Raw genomic sequence first — 15597 nt, 5'->3', positions numbered from 1 at the left:
AATGCGTCGCTTTAACTGACAATTGCACGGTCACGTGACGCTGTACACAAACAAAATTTATGTTCTTTTTTCCCACAAATAGAACTTTCTTTTGGTGGTATTTGATCACCTCTGCGTTTTCATTTTTGCGCTATAAACAAATAAAAGACCATCATTTTTTAAAGAAAACCCCAATTTTTTACATTTTGCTGTAATAAATATCCAAAAAAATAAATAAAAAAACTAAATTTCTTTCTCAGTTTAGGCCAATATGTATTCTTCTACATATTTTTGGTAAAAAATAAAAATCACAATAAGCGTATATTGATTGGTTTGCGCAAAAGTTATAGCGTCTACAAAATAGGGGATATATTTAGGGCATTTTTATTATTATTTTTTTACTAGTAATGGCGATCAGCGATTTTTAGCGGGACTGCATTATGGCAGACAGATCGGACACTTTTGACACTTTTTTGGGATCATTGTGCTAAAAATAGCCACTGATTACTATATAAATGACACTGGCATGGAAGGGGTTTACACTAGGGGGTGATCAAGGGGTTAAATGTGTTCCCTAGGGAGGTGTTTCTAACTGTGAGTAGAGATAGATCACTGTTCCTGATCACTAGGAACAGCAGATCTGTCTCTCTCCCGTCAGAATGGGGATCTGTTTGTTTACATTGACGGATCCCCGTTCTGGCTCTCTGTGGAGCGATTGTGGGTGGCTGACAGACATTGCGGCCACCGGCCACTCACATCGGCTCTGGCGTCGCGCGCGTGCCTACTATTGCTCTTAAACCGGCCGACGTACAGCTACAGCGATTCGCTCTGCCGTGCCAATCTGCAGCAGTATATACACAAAAAAATAAGTTTATCTAAAAACCAATTACAATAGAATATCCTAGAAATACTCCGTGGTAAGTAGGCTGCTAATATTGTAACGACTCACAAAGTGAAAAAGAAGACTTCACTTTGTCAAAGGGCCGGATATAAATGTTGGAGCAAATAGCAGAATATTCATATTCTGTCACAAGTGCAGCCCATTTACTGCTATTTCTTCAGAAACCAGCAAACATGAAGTTGAAAAATGATGTTTTTCAGCGAATATCAGAGAATGTTTAACAATAGCAGCTATGGGTTGAAGGTAACTGTGTAGCTAACCCTGCTTTGTCTAGATTAAAATGGATGTGGATCTTTATAAATCAATAGAGAATAAGCTTTATATAAAACAATGAATACATAGAAATAGAATACAAAGACATCCAACAATGTTTGTCATGTTTCATTTCTAAAATTTACATCTAGTGACATTTTGGTATACAAACATGTACAGTGCCTTGAAAAAGTATTCATACCCCTTAAAATGTTCCACATTTTAAAACGTAAAATAGATTTTATGTGATAGACCAACGCAAAGTGGCACATACAGTATCTCACAAAAGTGAGTACACCCCTGATATTTTTGTAAATATTTTATTATATCTTTTCATGTGACAACACTGAATAGATTAAACTTTGCTACAATGTAAAGTAGTGAGTGTACAGCTTATATAACAGTGTAAATTTGTTGTCCCCTCAACACACAGCCGTTAATGTCTAAACCGCTGGCAACAAAAATCAGTACACCCCTAAGTGAAAATGTTCAAATTGGGTCCAATTAGCCATTTTTCCTCCCCGGTGTCATGTGACTCGTTAGTGTTACAAGGTCTCGGGTGTGAATGGGGAGCAGGTGTGTTAAATTTGGCGTTATCGCTCTCACTCTCTCATACTGGTCACTGGAAGTTCAACATGGCACCTCATGGCAAAGAACTCTCTGAGGATCTGAAAAAAAGAATTGTTGCTCTACATAAAGATGGCCTAGACCAGTGATGGCAAACCTTGGCACCCCAGATGTTTTGGAACTACATTTCCCATGATGCTCAACTACACTGCAGAGTGCATGAGCATCATGGGAAATGTAGTTCCAAAACATCTGGGGTGCCAAGGTTTGCCATCACTGGCCTAGACCCTGAAACTGAGCTGCAGCACGGTGGCCAAGTACATACTGCCGTTTAACAGGACAGGTTCCACTCAGAACAGGCCTCGCTATGGTCGACAAGAGAAGTTGAGTGCACGTGCTCAGTGTCATATCCAGAGGTTGTCTTCGGGAAAAAGACGCATGAGTGCTGCCAGCATTGCTGCAGAGGTTAAAGGGGTGGGGGATCAGCCTGTCAGTGCTCAGACCATATGCCGCACACTGCATCAAATTGGTCTGGATAGCTGTCATCCCAAAAGGAAGCCTCTTCTAAAGATGATGCACAAGAAAGCCCACAAACAGTTTGCTGAAGACAAGCAGACTAAGGACATGGATTACTGAAACCATGACCTGTGGTTTGATGAGACCAAGATAAACGTATTTGGTTCAGATGGTGTCAATCGTGTGTGGCTGCTACCAGGTGATTAGTACAAAGAGTACTCAAGCATGGTGGTGGGAGTGTCATGGCTGTGGCTGCCGGCACTAGGGAGCTACAGTTTATGGAAGGAACCATAAATGCCAACATGTACTGTGATATACTGAAGCAGAGCATGATCCCCTACCTTTGGAGACTGGGCCGCAGGGCAGTATTCCAACATGATAACGACCCCAAACACACCTCCAAGATGGCCACTGCCTTGCTAAAGAAGCTGAGGGTAAAGGTGATGGACTGGCCAAGCATGTCTCCAGACCTAAACCCTATTGAGCATCTGTGGGGCATCCTCAAATGGAAGGTGGAGGAGCGCAAGGTCTCTAACATCCATCAGCTCCATGATGTCATCATGGAGGAGTGGAAGAGGACTTCAGTGGCAACCTGTGAAGCTCTGGTGAACTCCATGCCCAAGAGGGTTAAGGCAGTGCTGGAAAATAATGGTGCCCACACAAAATATTGACACTCTGGGCCCAATTTGGACATTTTCACTTAGGGGTGTACTCACTTTTGTTGCCAGTGGTTTAGACATTAATGGCTGTGTGTTGAGTTATTTTGAGGGGACAGCAAATTTACACTGTTATACAAGCTGTACACTCACTACTTTACATTGTAGCAAAGTGGCATTTCTTCAGTGTTGTCACATGAAAAGATAGAATAAAATATTTACAAAAATGTGAGGGGTGTACTCACTTTTGTGAGATACTTCAATTGTGAAGTGGAAGGAATATGATAAATGGTTTTCCAAATAAATATATGAAAAGTGTGGCGTGCATTTGTATTCAGCCCCCTTTACTCTGATACCCCTAACTAAAATCTAGTGGAACCAATTGCCTTCAGAAGTCACCTAATTTGTGTAATATAATCTCAGTATAAATACAGATATTCTGTGAAGCCCTCAGAGGTTTATTAGCAAACCTTAGTGAACAAACAGCATCATGAAGGCCAAGGAACACACGAGACAGGTCAGGGATAAAGTTGTGTAGAAGTTTAAAGCAGGGTTAGGTTATTAAAAATATCCCAAGCTTGTAACCTCTCACAGAGCACTGTTCAATCCATCATCCGAAAATAGAAAGAGTATGGCACAACTGCAATCCTACCAAGACATGGCCGTCCACCTAAACTGACAGGCAGGGCAAGGAGAGCATCAGAGAAGCAGCAATGAGGTCCATGGCAACTCTGGAGGAGCTGCAGAGATCCACCGCTCAGGTAGGAGAATCTGTCCACAGGACAACTACAGTGGGGCAAAAAGTATTTAGCCACCAATTGTGCTGGTTCTCCCACTTAAAAAGATGAGAGAGGCCTGTAATTGTCATCATAGGTATACCTCAACTATGAGAGACAAAATGTGGAAACAAATTCAGACAAGCACATTGTCTGATTTTTGAAAGAATTTATTTGCAAATTATGGTGGAAAATAAGTATTTGGTCACCTACAAACAAGCAAGATTTCTGGCTTCTCTGTCCTCCACTCATTTCCTGTATTAATGGCACCTGTTTGAACTTGTTATCAGTATAAAAGACACCTGTCCACAACCTCAAACAGTCACACTCCAAACTCCACTATGGTGAAGACCAAAGAGCTGTCGAAGGACACCAGAAACAAAATTATAGAGCTGCACCAGGCTGGGAAGACTGAATCTGCAATAGGCAAGCAGCTTGGTGTGAAGAAATCAACTGTGGGAGCAATAATTAGAAAATGGAAGACATACAAGATCACTGATAATCTCCCTCAATCTGGGGCTCCACGCAAGATCTCACCCCGTGGGGTCAAAATGATCAAAAAGAACGGTGAACAAAAATCCCAGAACCACTGGGGGGACCTAGTGAATGACCTGCACAGAGCTGGGACCAACGTAACAAAGGCTGCCATCAGTAACACACTACGCCAGGGACTCAGATCCTGCAGTGCCAGACGTGTCCCCCTGCTTAAGCCAGTACATGTCCGGGCCCGTCTGAGGTTTGCTAGAGAGCATTTGGATGATCCAGAAGAGGATTGGAAGAATGTCATATGGTCAGATGAAACCAAAGTAGAACTGATCACAACTCGTCGTGTTTGGAGGAGAGAGAATGCTGAGTTGCAACCAAAGAACACCATACCTACTGTAAAGAATGGGAGTGGCAACATCATGCTTTGGGGCTGTTTCTCTGCAAAGGTAACAGGGTGACTGATCCGTGTACATGAAAGAATGAATGGGGCCATGTATCGTGAGATTTTGAGTGCAAATCTCCTCCCATCAGCAAAGGCATTGAAGATGAAACGTGGCTGGGTCTTTCAGCATGACAATGATCCCAAACACCCCGCCCGGGCAACGAAGGAGTGGCTTCGTAAGAAGCATTTCAAGGTCCTAGAGTGGCCTAGCCAGTCTCCAGATTTCAACCCCATAGAAAACCTTTGGAGGGAGTTGAAAGTCTGTGTTGCCCAGCGACAGCCCCAAAACATCACTACTCTAGAGGAGATCTGCATGGAGGAATGGGCCAACATACCAGCAGCAGTGTGTGACAACCTTGTGAAGACTTACAGAAAACGTTTGACCTCTGTCATTGCCAACAAAGGATATATAACAAAGTATCGAGATTAACTTTTGATATTGACCAAATACTTATTTCCCACCATAATTTGTGATTGTCTGGATTTGTTCTCACATTTTGTCTCTCATAGTTGAGGTATACCTATGATGACAATTACAGGCCTCTCTCCTTTTTAAGTGGGAGAACTTGCACAATTGGTGGCTGACTAAATACTTTTTTGCCCCACTGTATGAGTTGTGCTCTCCATAAATCTGGCCTTTATGAAAGAGTGGCAAGAAGAAAGCCATTGTTGAAAGAAAGCCATAAGAAGTTCCATTTGCAGTTTGCGAGAAGCCTTGTGGGGGATACAGCAAACGTGGAAGAAGGTGCTCTGTTCAGATGAGACCAAAATTGAACTTTTTGGCCTAAAAGCAATACACTATGTGTGGGTGGAAAACTAACACTACACATCACCTTGAAAACAAAATCTCCACCGTGAAACGTGGTGGTGGCAGCATCATGTTGTGGGGATGCTTTTCTTCAGCAGGGACAGGGACGCTGGTCAGAGTTAATAGGAAGAAGGATGGAGCCAAATACAAGGCAATCTTAGAAGAAAACCTGTTAGAGTCTGCAAAAGACTTGAGACTGGGGCGAAGGTTCACCTTCCAGCAGGAAATGAAATGGTTTAGATCAAAGCAGATTCATGTCTAAGAATGGCCCAGTCAAAGTCCAGACCTAAATGCAATTGAGAAACAGTGACAAGACTTGGAAATTTCTGTTCACAGATGCTCTCCAACCAATCTGACAGAGCTTGAGCTATTTTGCAAAGAATGTGCAAAAATGTCACTCTCTAGCTGTGCAAAGTTGGGAGAGACATACCCAAAAAGACTTGCAGCTGTAATTGCAGTGAAAGGTTGTTCTACAAAGTATTGACTCAGGGGGGCTAAATATGAACGCACACCACACTTTTCAGATATTTATTTGTAAAAAAAAAATAATTGAAAACCATTTATCATTTTACTTCCACTTCACAATTATGTGCCACTTTGTGTTGGTCTATCACAAAAAGTCCAGATAAAATACATTTACGTTTTTGGTTGTAACATGATAAAATGTGGACAATTTCAAGGGGTATGGGGTACGTTTTCAAGGCACTGTATATGACTGCAAACTGGTGCACATAGAAGATAATCTATAATGTATTCATAGAGTACACATTGCGGTTTAATAAAACTGGAGAGTGCAAAATCTGGTGCAGCTGTGCATGGTAGCCAATCAGCTTCTAACTTCAGCTTGTTCAATTAAGCTTTGACAATAAAACCTGGAAGCTGATTGGTTTCTATGCAGAGCTGCACCAGATTTTGCACTCTCCAGTTTTAATAAATCAACCCCATGAGTTAAAAGGTTTTTAAAGCTAATTTGTTTTAAGCTTAATTCCTGATTTTTTTTTTTTTAAAGCATTCTGTGTAGTTATAAAGACTGTCCTTCTAGGGGTGATCTGTATGTCTAAAATCGTCAATGAGGACTTTAGTTGTGGTCACAGATGGGCAAATGTCTTAGGTTTGCGATAGATGAATGGCTTTTTTCTTTCTTTATTCTGATCAGCCAGTCAATAGAAGTCAATCATCAGATCATTTTTTTTTTAAAATAGGAACGGCCATACATCAGGCTTTGGTGGAGCTTCGATGAGCCTTCGGTGGGGCTTCAAGCGAGCTTTGCCATAGACTTCTAAGGAGGCTTTGAAGACTCTTTGAAGCACCACTAAAGCTACATGGGGTATAATTTTTGAAGCAAAGCAAAGTATAAACTGGACTGTAAGCTAACCATTTTATTTACTGACAGGAGCTTTGACTAGCGTTCAGAGAGCTTTAACGAAGCCTGTCCGAAGCCTTGTTTTGAAGCAAGTGAAAACTAGCCGTTAATGTGTGTTGAAATTGAAGCAAGTGTAAATGAGCCCTAAAACATTTGCAAGTCATCGAATGCTTTTCAGCACTGCCAAAATCTGGCCTGACCTCTCTAGCTCACGTGATGACGTTAGCAGTGGATACACCTTGAGGCGAGGTTCACACTTGTGTGGGTGGTTGCTGCTTCGGGGCTGCACCTACAACCACCCACAGGCAAATCCTAATGGCACCTGCACACACTGGGAATCACACTGCACATGTGATTTCCGTGTTCTCAGAAAAGGCATAGGGACCCTTTCTCTGCATTTTTAGGAGGCAAAGCAGTCCATTCAAATAAATGGATTGCCATGCCCGTGCAAAACACAGCTTGTATAGCCGCACAAGTGTGAACCTAGCCTGATGTCTACCTCCATGTTTTAGTAAACTTTAAAGAGCTGTTTTGGACAAAGCTCACCCAAACTATTCCCTTTACTAACGCATGCAGTGTCTGTCAGCACTGTATTAACTCAGCTACTTACAGTATACAGCATTGCGTTCTGGCAGTGGTATGGAAGCTACTTGTCCTGCTCCCAAAACATAATTGAGTCAGCTGAGTGCTGCTCAGCCATTCACAGGAAGCTTTGTATTTTATAAATGAATAGAAAGCTTCCTCTGATTGGCTGAGGCAGGCAGATGATATCACAATCTGCGCCTGTGCCAATCAGAGGAAGTCTTGTATTCCCACAGAAAATACAAAACCTGTGAATGGATGAGCAACGCTCAGGCTGACTTGATATTGTTCCAGGAGCGGAGCGGGAAATCCCCATACCACTCCAAGAACACAGCGCTGTATACTGTATGTAGCAGAGGCTATATAGTTCATATATATTATATTCATATATAGTCCGTATAGTTCATACAGCACTGACAGTGGCTACATGTGTTCATGAGGAAATAGATTATTTGGAACAGCTTGGGCTAAACTATTTAAAGTTCACTAAAGCATGGAGTTAGGCTTTAAGGTGATTGTAGCCCTTTTGCCTAGGTTTACACTGACAGCGAGATTGAAATCATGTGAGTTCAGCTGAACTCGCACAATTTCATACCCACGTGTCAGTCCGACTTCGGGAGTGATTTCAGAGAAATCTGTGCAGTTTCCTGCACAGATGCCTATACAAATCGCACCCCGGTGCGACACCTTAAAGTCGGCGTCGCACTGATTCGGACTGTGCCGTTTCCGGCAATAGCCGCCGATTTGACATGTCAAATCGCATACTAAATTGCACCAATGTGAACCTAGAATTTAGTGCACTATTGCAACAACACAGTTGAGAACAGTCCATGCTAGGTTTTTTTTTTAATTTTTACGAACCGTTACATTTTCAGAACAAGCTTCCTTGGGCCACACTTTTGTTCTAAGGTCCAAGCAGATGGAACATCTTGAAATACTTGCACTATTGTCTTTATAGAAAGGAAGAGGAGTCAAACCTTTCAGCTTTGGTGAGCTTTTTATTTTGCCTTTTCATTCCAACATTATCTGTAAGGTGATTTTACCATTACTAATAAGTATTGAATACTGTATGTGATATTTATTTTTTTCATTAACAGTTAAACTGTTACTAAACCCAGGAGCCTGCATTCACTATATCTGGTCTCCCACAGTACACAGAACATAGAAATCCAATTATTTTAGTAAATATAAATGGCTAAATACCTTTTCTCATCAACATTACATAGCAGTCTTGTGTCTTCTATCAGTGTCTGGTTAAAGCTTGTAGGAGTTTTCATTCCACTCTGACTGTCCTATGAAGCTGCAGGACCCCTGACTGGACAGTGCTAATTGGCCCTGTGCTGAGCACATGCACCCTTCCAAAAAAAAAAAAAAAAAAAAAAAAAAAAAAAAACTCTAGCAATACACACCCAACTGAGCATGGGCAGAGTGACTCCGAAGGTTCTGTCTGATCAGGTGATGAATTGGGGACAGTGGAAGAAGGGAAGAATCAGAGAAGACAGGATCCAACAGCTGTTTTACATAACGCAACAGATTAACCCTTTAGGTTCCACAGTGAGTATAAGCCCTCATGCACACAGGCTGTTAAAAAAACGTTATGAAAACACCAGTATCTTTGCAGTGATTTTTTAAAACTTTTTTCAGCGTTTTTGCAATAGCGTTTTTGAGCGTTTTTCCGTGTTAGCGTTTTTGAGTGTTTTTTTTTTTCCAAATTTTTTTTTTTTTTTCAATGGATCAAAAACGCTAAAAAACGTTGGTGAATGACGTTTTTGAGCGTTTTTCAGCGTTAGAGCGTTTTTACAGCTGAAAAACGTCTCTCAGAACCCACTGGTCCTGGGTTTTTTTTACAGCTTAAAAACGCCTATGCCACTTGCAGCTCAAAAACGCCTAGGTGGGCATGAAGCCATAGACTAACATAGACAGGCCTTTTTAAGCTGCAAAAAAAGCTCAAAAAAGCAGCTGTAAAAACGTCCGTGTGCATGAGGACTAACAAGCATGCTTTACTGCATATACCAGGGATATGCAATTAGCGGACCTCCCGCTGTTGCAGAACTACAAGTCCCATGAGGCATAGCAAGACTCTGACAGCCACAAGCATGACACCCAGAGGCAGAGGCATGATGGGACTTGTAGTTTTGCAACAGCTGGAGGTCCGCTAATTGCATATCCCTGACACATTCAGACTGATTTTACTGTTGTGGGTTTAGTAACACTAATTCTTTTGGAAAAGCATTAAGAGTTTGATGTGCTTGGAGCAGGAAAAAGCACTTGAAAGATGAACAGATGAGGCAGATAAAAAAAAAACAAATCACATACAGTACCCCAACTGAAAATAAAAAATAAAAAAAAAATCATAGGAGAAAAAATATATTTGTGTTAAATATAAGGATAAAATTAGGTAAAGGATTAGGATGAAATTGAGGTGGAAAGAAGTTAATATGACAAGTTCAATGTTCCCCAAATTTGTGACTTCAGAATGACTGAAGGTCATTGCCCATTTGAATGTGAAAGGCTCTGGCGGTAAGTACATGAGAGCTTTCATTTTGTTAGAAGTTGGAGTATGAAGGGGTCGCATACCATTCTAATGAGGTGGTATATCAGTTCAGGAATTCTGTTTGTCTTCCTATTCCCCTGGCAAATACAGATCACTTATAATAGTAATCTTTATTTCATAGTTATCAAGAATCAGGAGACCATTATTGAAGTTACTGCATAAGAGGAAAGAAAGAGCTGGATGAGCTGTGCACCCCAGAAAATATCCATCAGAGTTTATAAGAAATGCTAGTGATGTCATGGGCATTTCAGATTTGACACAATATAGAAATACTGTGTTTAGATTGTGCAAAGGATGCTTTTGCGCTACTATGGATAATATAAATCAGTATATGTGAATATAAATGCAGCAAAATCTGTAGTGTACCACAAATCACTAATCAAAAAATGAAAATTAATAAAGTGATTTCGCGCAAATAATAATAAATAGTGACAAATAATATGTTTAAATAATTCAGGAGAGTAATTAAATCATTATTGTGGGAGTAAACACAAGTGATACATCCAGTGTCTATCTACAATAATACACTGAAAATACAATAATAACAACCTTGTGTAAAATTACAGTGTTCTTCATACATTGGTGACAGTGATAAATAAGTAAATATGACCTAGTAGAGACATAAATTGTATGGATGAAGTATAAATCACCTTTTGTGGCTGTACTCAATAAAGATTCACTTTAAATGGTAACAAAATTGAGGAATAATATTATAAAGACCAAAAAATGGTTTTGGATGGAAGATTATAACGTTCTATGTGTAATAAACCGAGTGTAGGTAGTTGTTCCCAATATTCCCAGTGCGGCTCCTTTAGCAGTCAGGTCTCACAGGACTCTTACCTCAATGCTGGCTATGATATGCAGTACCCGCCATCACCGCTGGGTGGATTCTTTAGTTCTCCTGCATTGTGGTCATACCTCCTCTGGATGATATATTACTACTTTGTTCCCTCAATGCTGGCTGTAAGATGCAGTACCCTCCGCCTCCACTGGAGGGATCCTTTGGTTTTCCTGTGTTGTGATCGTGTCTCCTCTGTATAATATATTACAGCTCTGTTTCCTTTCCGATTAATGCGATCTGTACTCAGTGTGGGGGGGTACCTCAATGGAGAGGGGACAGGGAAAAGAAGGGACCTCTGATAGTGCAGTATGTTAGGTAATTCAAGAAAGCGATTTATTAAAAAGCATATACTCTTACACAAAGAAAAGTTTAAAAACACAGGGAACAAATTAGGCGTTGTTCCTCGCCTTGTCACGTCACTTCCGGTCGTGGCTCTATCCGGTCAATCCCTACGCGTTACCTTGTTTCACAGCCCCAGATGAAGTTGTGTGAAACAACGTAACGTGTAGGGATTGACCGGATAGAGCCACGACCAGAAGTGACGTGAGAAGGCAAGGAACAACGCCTAATTTGTTCCCTGTGTTTTTAAACTTTTCTTTGTGTAAGAGTATATGCTTTTTAATAAATCGCTTTCTTGAATTACCTAACATACTGCACTATCAGAGGTCCCTTCTTTTCCCTGTCCCCTCTCCATTGAGGTACCGCCCCACACTGAGTACAGATCGCATTAATCGGAAAGGAAACAGAGCTGTAATATATTATACAGAGGAGACACGATCACAACACAGGAAAACCAAAGGATCCCTCCAGTGGAGGTGGAGGGTACTGCATCTTACAGCCAGCATTGAGGGAACAAAGTAGTAATACATCATCCAGAGGAGGTATGACCACAATGCAGGAGAACTAAAGAATCCACCCAGCGGCGACGGCGGGTACTGCATATCATAGCCAGCATTGAGGTAAGAGTCCTGTGAGACCTGACTGCTAAAGGAGCCGCACTGGGAATATTGGGAACAACTACCTACACTCAGTTTATTACACATAGAACGTTATAATCTTCCATACAAAACCATTTTTTGGCCTTTATAATATTATTCCTCAATTTTGTTTATTTACCATTTAAAGTGAATCTTTATTGAGTACAGCCACAAAAGGTGATTTATACTTCATCCATACAATTTATGTCTCTACTAGGTCATATTTACTTATTTATCACTGTCACCAATGTATGAAGAACACTGTAATTTTACACAAGGTTATTATTATTGTAGTATTTTCAGTGTATTATTGTAGATAGACACTGGATGTATCACTTGTGTTTACTCCCACAATAATGATTTACTCTCCCGAATTATTTAAACGTATTAATTTGACACTATTATTATTATTTGCGCGAAATCACTTTACTAATTTTCACTGTGGTTAGATTGTGCTACAGACTGCTTTTACAGCTTGGTTCAGGTCTCCTAGCTCAGTGGCACACTGTACCTCAAAACCATTCTGAGGCCTATTTAATAAACAGGACAAAGACAAACATATAGAAAGGGTGATATCCTATAACAGTGATGGTGAACCTTGGCACCCCAGATGTTTTGGAACTACATTTCCCATGATGCTCATGCACTCTGCAGTGTAGTTGAGCATCATGGGAAACGTAGTTCCAAAACATCTGGGGTGCCAAGGTTCGCCATCACTGGCCTATAAGATTTCAGTTTAGTGGAGCCATATTGGCCATGAAGCCAAGGTTTCTATGGGTTACTGCATCTTGCACAGCCTTTTAGAATAAGTTACTAACTGATCCTTCTTTTCTCTGGGAAGCGCAAGTCCAAGAATGAGTATACATCACCAAAGAGCTCTTCCTGGTTGAGTAAAATGATCTTCTTAGAATCTCCACTATTAATTTGGGAATGGGGAAAAATACTGACTTCAAAGATGGATTGCTATGGGATTCATTATAATGCCATCATTAATGTGTATAATGGCCAGGCTGCCACAGCTGTTAGTTGAATTTGTGTCTTCCTCTCCTTCAGAATTCCATCTCAATCTTAAATGTGCATGTTTAAGAACATAAAGCCCTTTATAGCTAAAGGCAAACTAAAATAAAATCAGACCAACCTCCCAAGTGGCAGCAGCCCCTATATGCATATATAAAATCAGATTATTGGGAGAACCACACTTGTTTTTATCTCCGAGATCTTGAACCTTTTTATGTGAGGACCAAAGTACCCATGTGTGCCTCAAAATACTGCACTTACCATTGGTACACAATTGAATCAATGCCTTACCTTGCAACCTTATAACAAGACTGTGAGATACTATTTGAGTGTCCTCCTCTTCAGGGGTCTCCTAGCTCTATTGTACACATGTGTACCATGATCACCATTCATTGCTATGGAAAGGCCATGCATCATTGAGTTTAAAGATAGACAGCCTTTCCACAGGAATGCAAGGAGATTGAGGAGCAGAGTCCTGCCAGGAGTATTTGAAGAAGAGGTGGTGTAGCACCCAGCTGGCTGCACATCAAGGATCTTGAAAGAGAAGGGAAAGGTATTGGCAGGGTGAGGACATTTAAAGGCTAGCCTTACAAAAGGACAGGTATAATTTAAAGGTAAGATATAGTTTTTTTAAATTATTTGTTAGATATGTGTAAAGCTGACCACACACGTTACAATCTGATTAAACTATCTCATTTAGATCTACCAAACAAGTATGTAGTGTAAGGGCCTGCTTAACTATATACAAACGGAAAGGACTTTTTAGGTCCAAAAATTTTAACAGGGCTATCTAAGAAAAAATTACCAAGAAAATCACACAGCAAGAAAATGAGGCTTGTTTATTTATATACTGTACATGTATATATGTACATAGTTATAACTGTGTATAAATATGGTTTTGTAGAAAATGTCTTCCATACACAAAAAATAAACCAAGGTGTAGCAGTGTTGCTACAGCCCAGAATAACCGTGGGCATGCTAAGAGAATAATGTGGCATGCATAGCTCACCATTGAAGTGGGTGTGGTCACAATGCACTGGCAGTGGGAAGGGCACAAAGGAGCATAGTTAAATAGAACTTCAGTCCAGTCACTCATATATATGCTACAATCCTCAACATTTTCTTTAATTACTGTGTCCCAAGCTAGTCTTACAGATACATACCAAAACAAAAACATTTTTTTAAGATTTAACATTTCTATTAAACATAACACATTCATATTCTTGACTACTAAAGGTATGCTGTACATTGCACATTCCGGACTTCTGCAATCCCAGTAGAATGGTCAGGATTATGTAACATACAGCCCTGATTGCAGAGTGCAGTGGTCAGGAGCATGCAACATACAGTTCAGCACACAGAGTGCAGTGGTCAGGAGTATATAACATACAGGCATATAGATGGCAGCACTTAAAAATATGTAACCTAAAGCAAGGCATGCAGCGGCCAATATTATGTAACATACAGTACAGTGTACAAAAAATGGGGGACAGGAGTATGTAATGCAGGTGTGAATAATCTTGACTGCTGCACTTTGTATGCTGTGCTGTAGTGTTAGTATACTCCTTCGTAGTATTGGGCAAATCTGCTTGGGTTCAGTAAATACGTAAAAAAATCTGCAAACTTTAATGGGAACGTTATTCAATAATCAATAGGAGGAGAAGTCTGTCCAGACTGATGCTCCTCCTTATGCCTTAAACCCAGTTTACCATTTTTCTTGGATTTTAGAAGGAAATTTTGCTGATTTGGCTCGCACCATGTGAAGTGTATAGGTAGCGAAAAACTGATTTCTAGGTTAAGAAGATGCTCTCTCAATTCCTGGAATTTCTAGCCGTCAACCTAGGAAAGTTGGGTAGCTGCAGATCTCCACACCACCACTTCACTGTTTTATACGTACTTTGTTCACTCTAAGTTTTTTGTTTCATAATAATTGAATCTAGTATACATCTCTAGCAGGGCTGGACTGGGACAAAAATTTGGCCCTGGACTTCCTCATGACTGGCCCACTTTAATTTTGAGCGTCCCCAACAGCATCCCCCTTACATCAGAGGGTCCCCAACAGCGTCCCCCTTACATCAGAGTGTCCCCAACAGCACTCCTCTTACATCAGAGTGTCCCCAACAGCGTCCCCCTTACATCAGAGTGTCCCACAGCATCCCTCTTACATCAGAGTGTCCAACAGCGCCCCCTTACATCAGAGTGTCCCCAAAAGCATCCCCCTTACATCAGAGTGTCCCCAACAGTGTCCCCCTTACATCAGAGTGTCCCCAACAGCATCCCCCTTACATCAGAGTGTCCCCAACAGAGTCCCCCTTACATTAGCGTGTCCCCAACAGAATCCCCCTTACATCAGAGTGTCCCCACCAGCAGCCCACTTCACATCACAGTCCCCACCAGCAGCTTCCTTCACATCACAGTCCCCACCAGCAGCCCACTTCACATCACAGTCCCCATCAGAGAGCCCACTTCACATCAGAGTCCCCACCAGCAGCCCACTTCACATCAGAGTCCCCACCAGCAGCCCACTTCACATCAGTCTCCACCAGCAGCCCACTTCACATCACAGTCCCCACCAGCAGCTCCCTTCACATCACAGTCCCCACCAGCAGCTCCCTTCACATCACAGTCCCCACCAGCAGCTCCCTTCACATCACAGTCCCCACCAGCAGCCCACTTCACATCGGAGTCTCCACCAGCAGCTCCCTTCACATCACAGTCCCCACCAGCAGCTCCCTTCACATCACAGTCCCCACCAGCAGCTCCCTTCACATTACAGTCCCCACCAGCAGCTCCCTTCACATCACAGTCCCCACCAGCAGCCCACTTCACATCAGTCCCCACCAGCAGCCCACTTCACATCAGTCCCCACCAGCAGCTACC

The sequence above is a fragment of the Aquarana catesbeiana genome, linkage group LG02 (genome assembly GCF_042186555.1).
Source record: "Aquarana catesbeiana isolate 2022-GZ linkage group LG02, ASM4218655v1, whole genome shotgun sequence".
In the NCBI taxonomy this organism is placed as follows: Eukaryota; Metazoa; Chordata; class Amphibia; order Anura; family Ranidae; genus Aquarana; species Aquarana catesbeiana.
The sequence above is the reverse complement of the archived record's forward strand: the minus strand, read 5'-3'. Positions refer to the sequence as shown.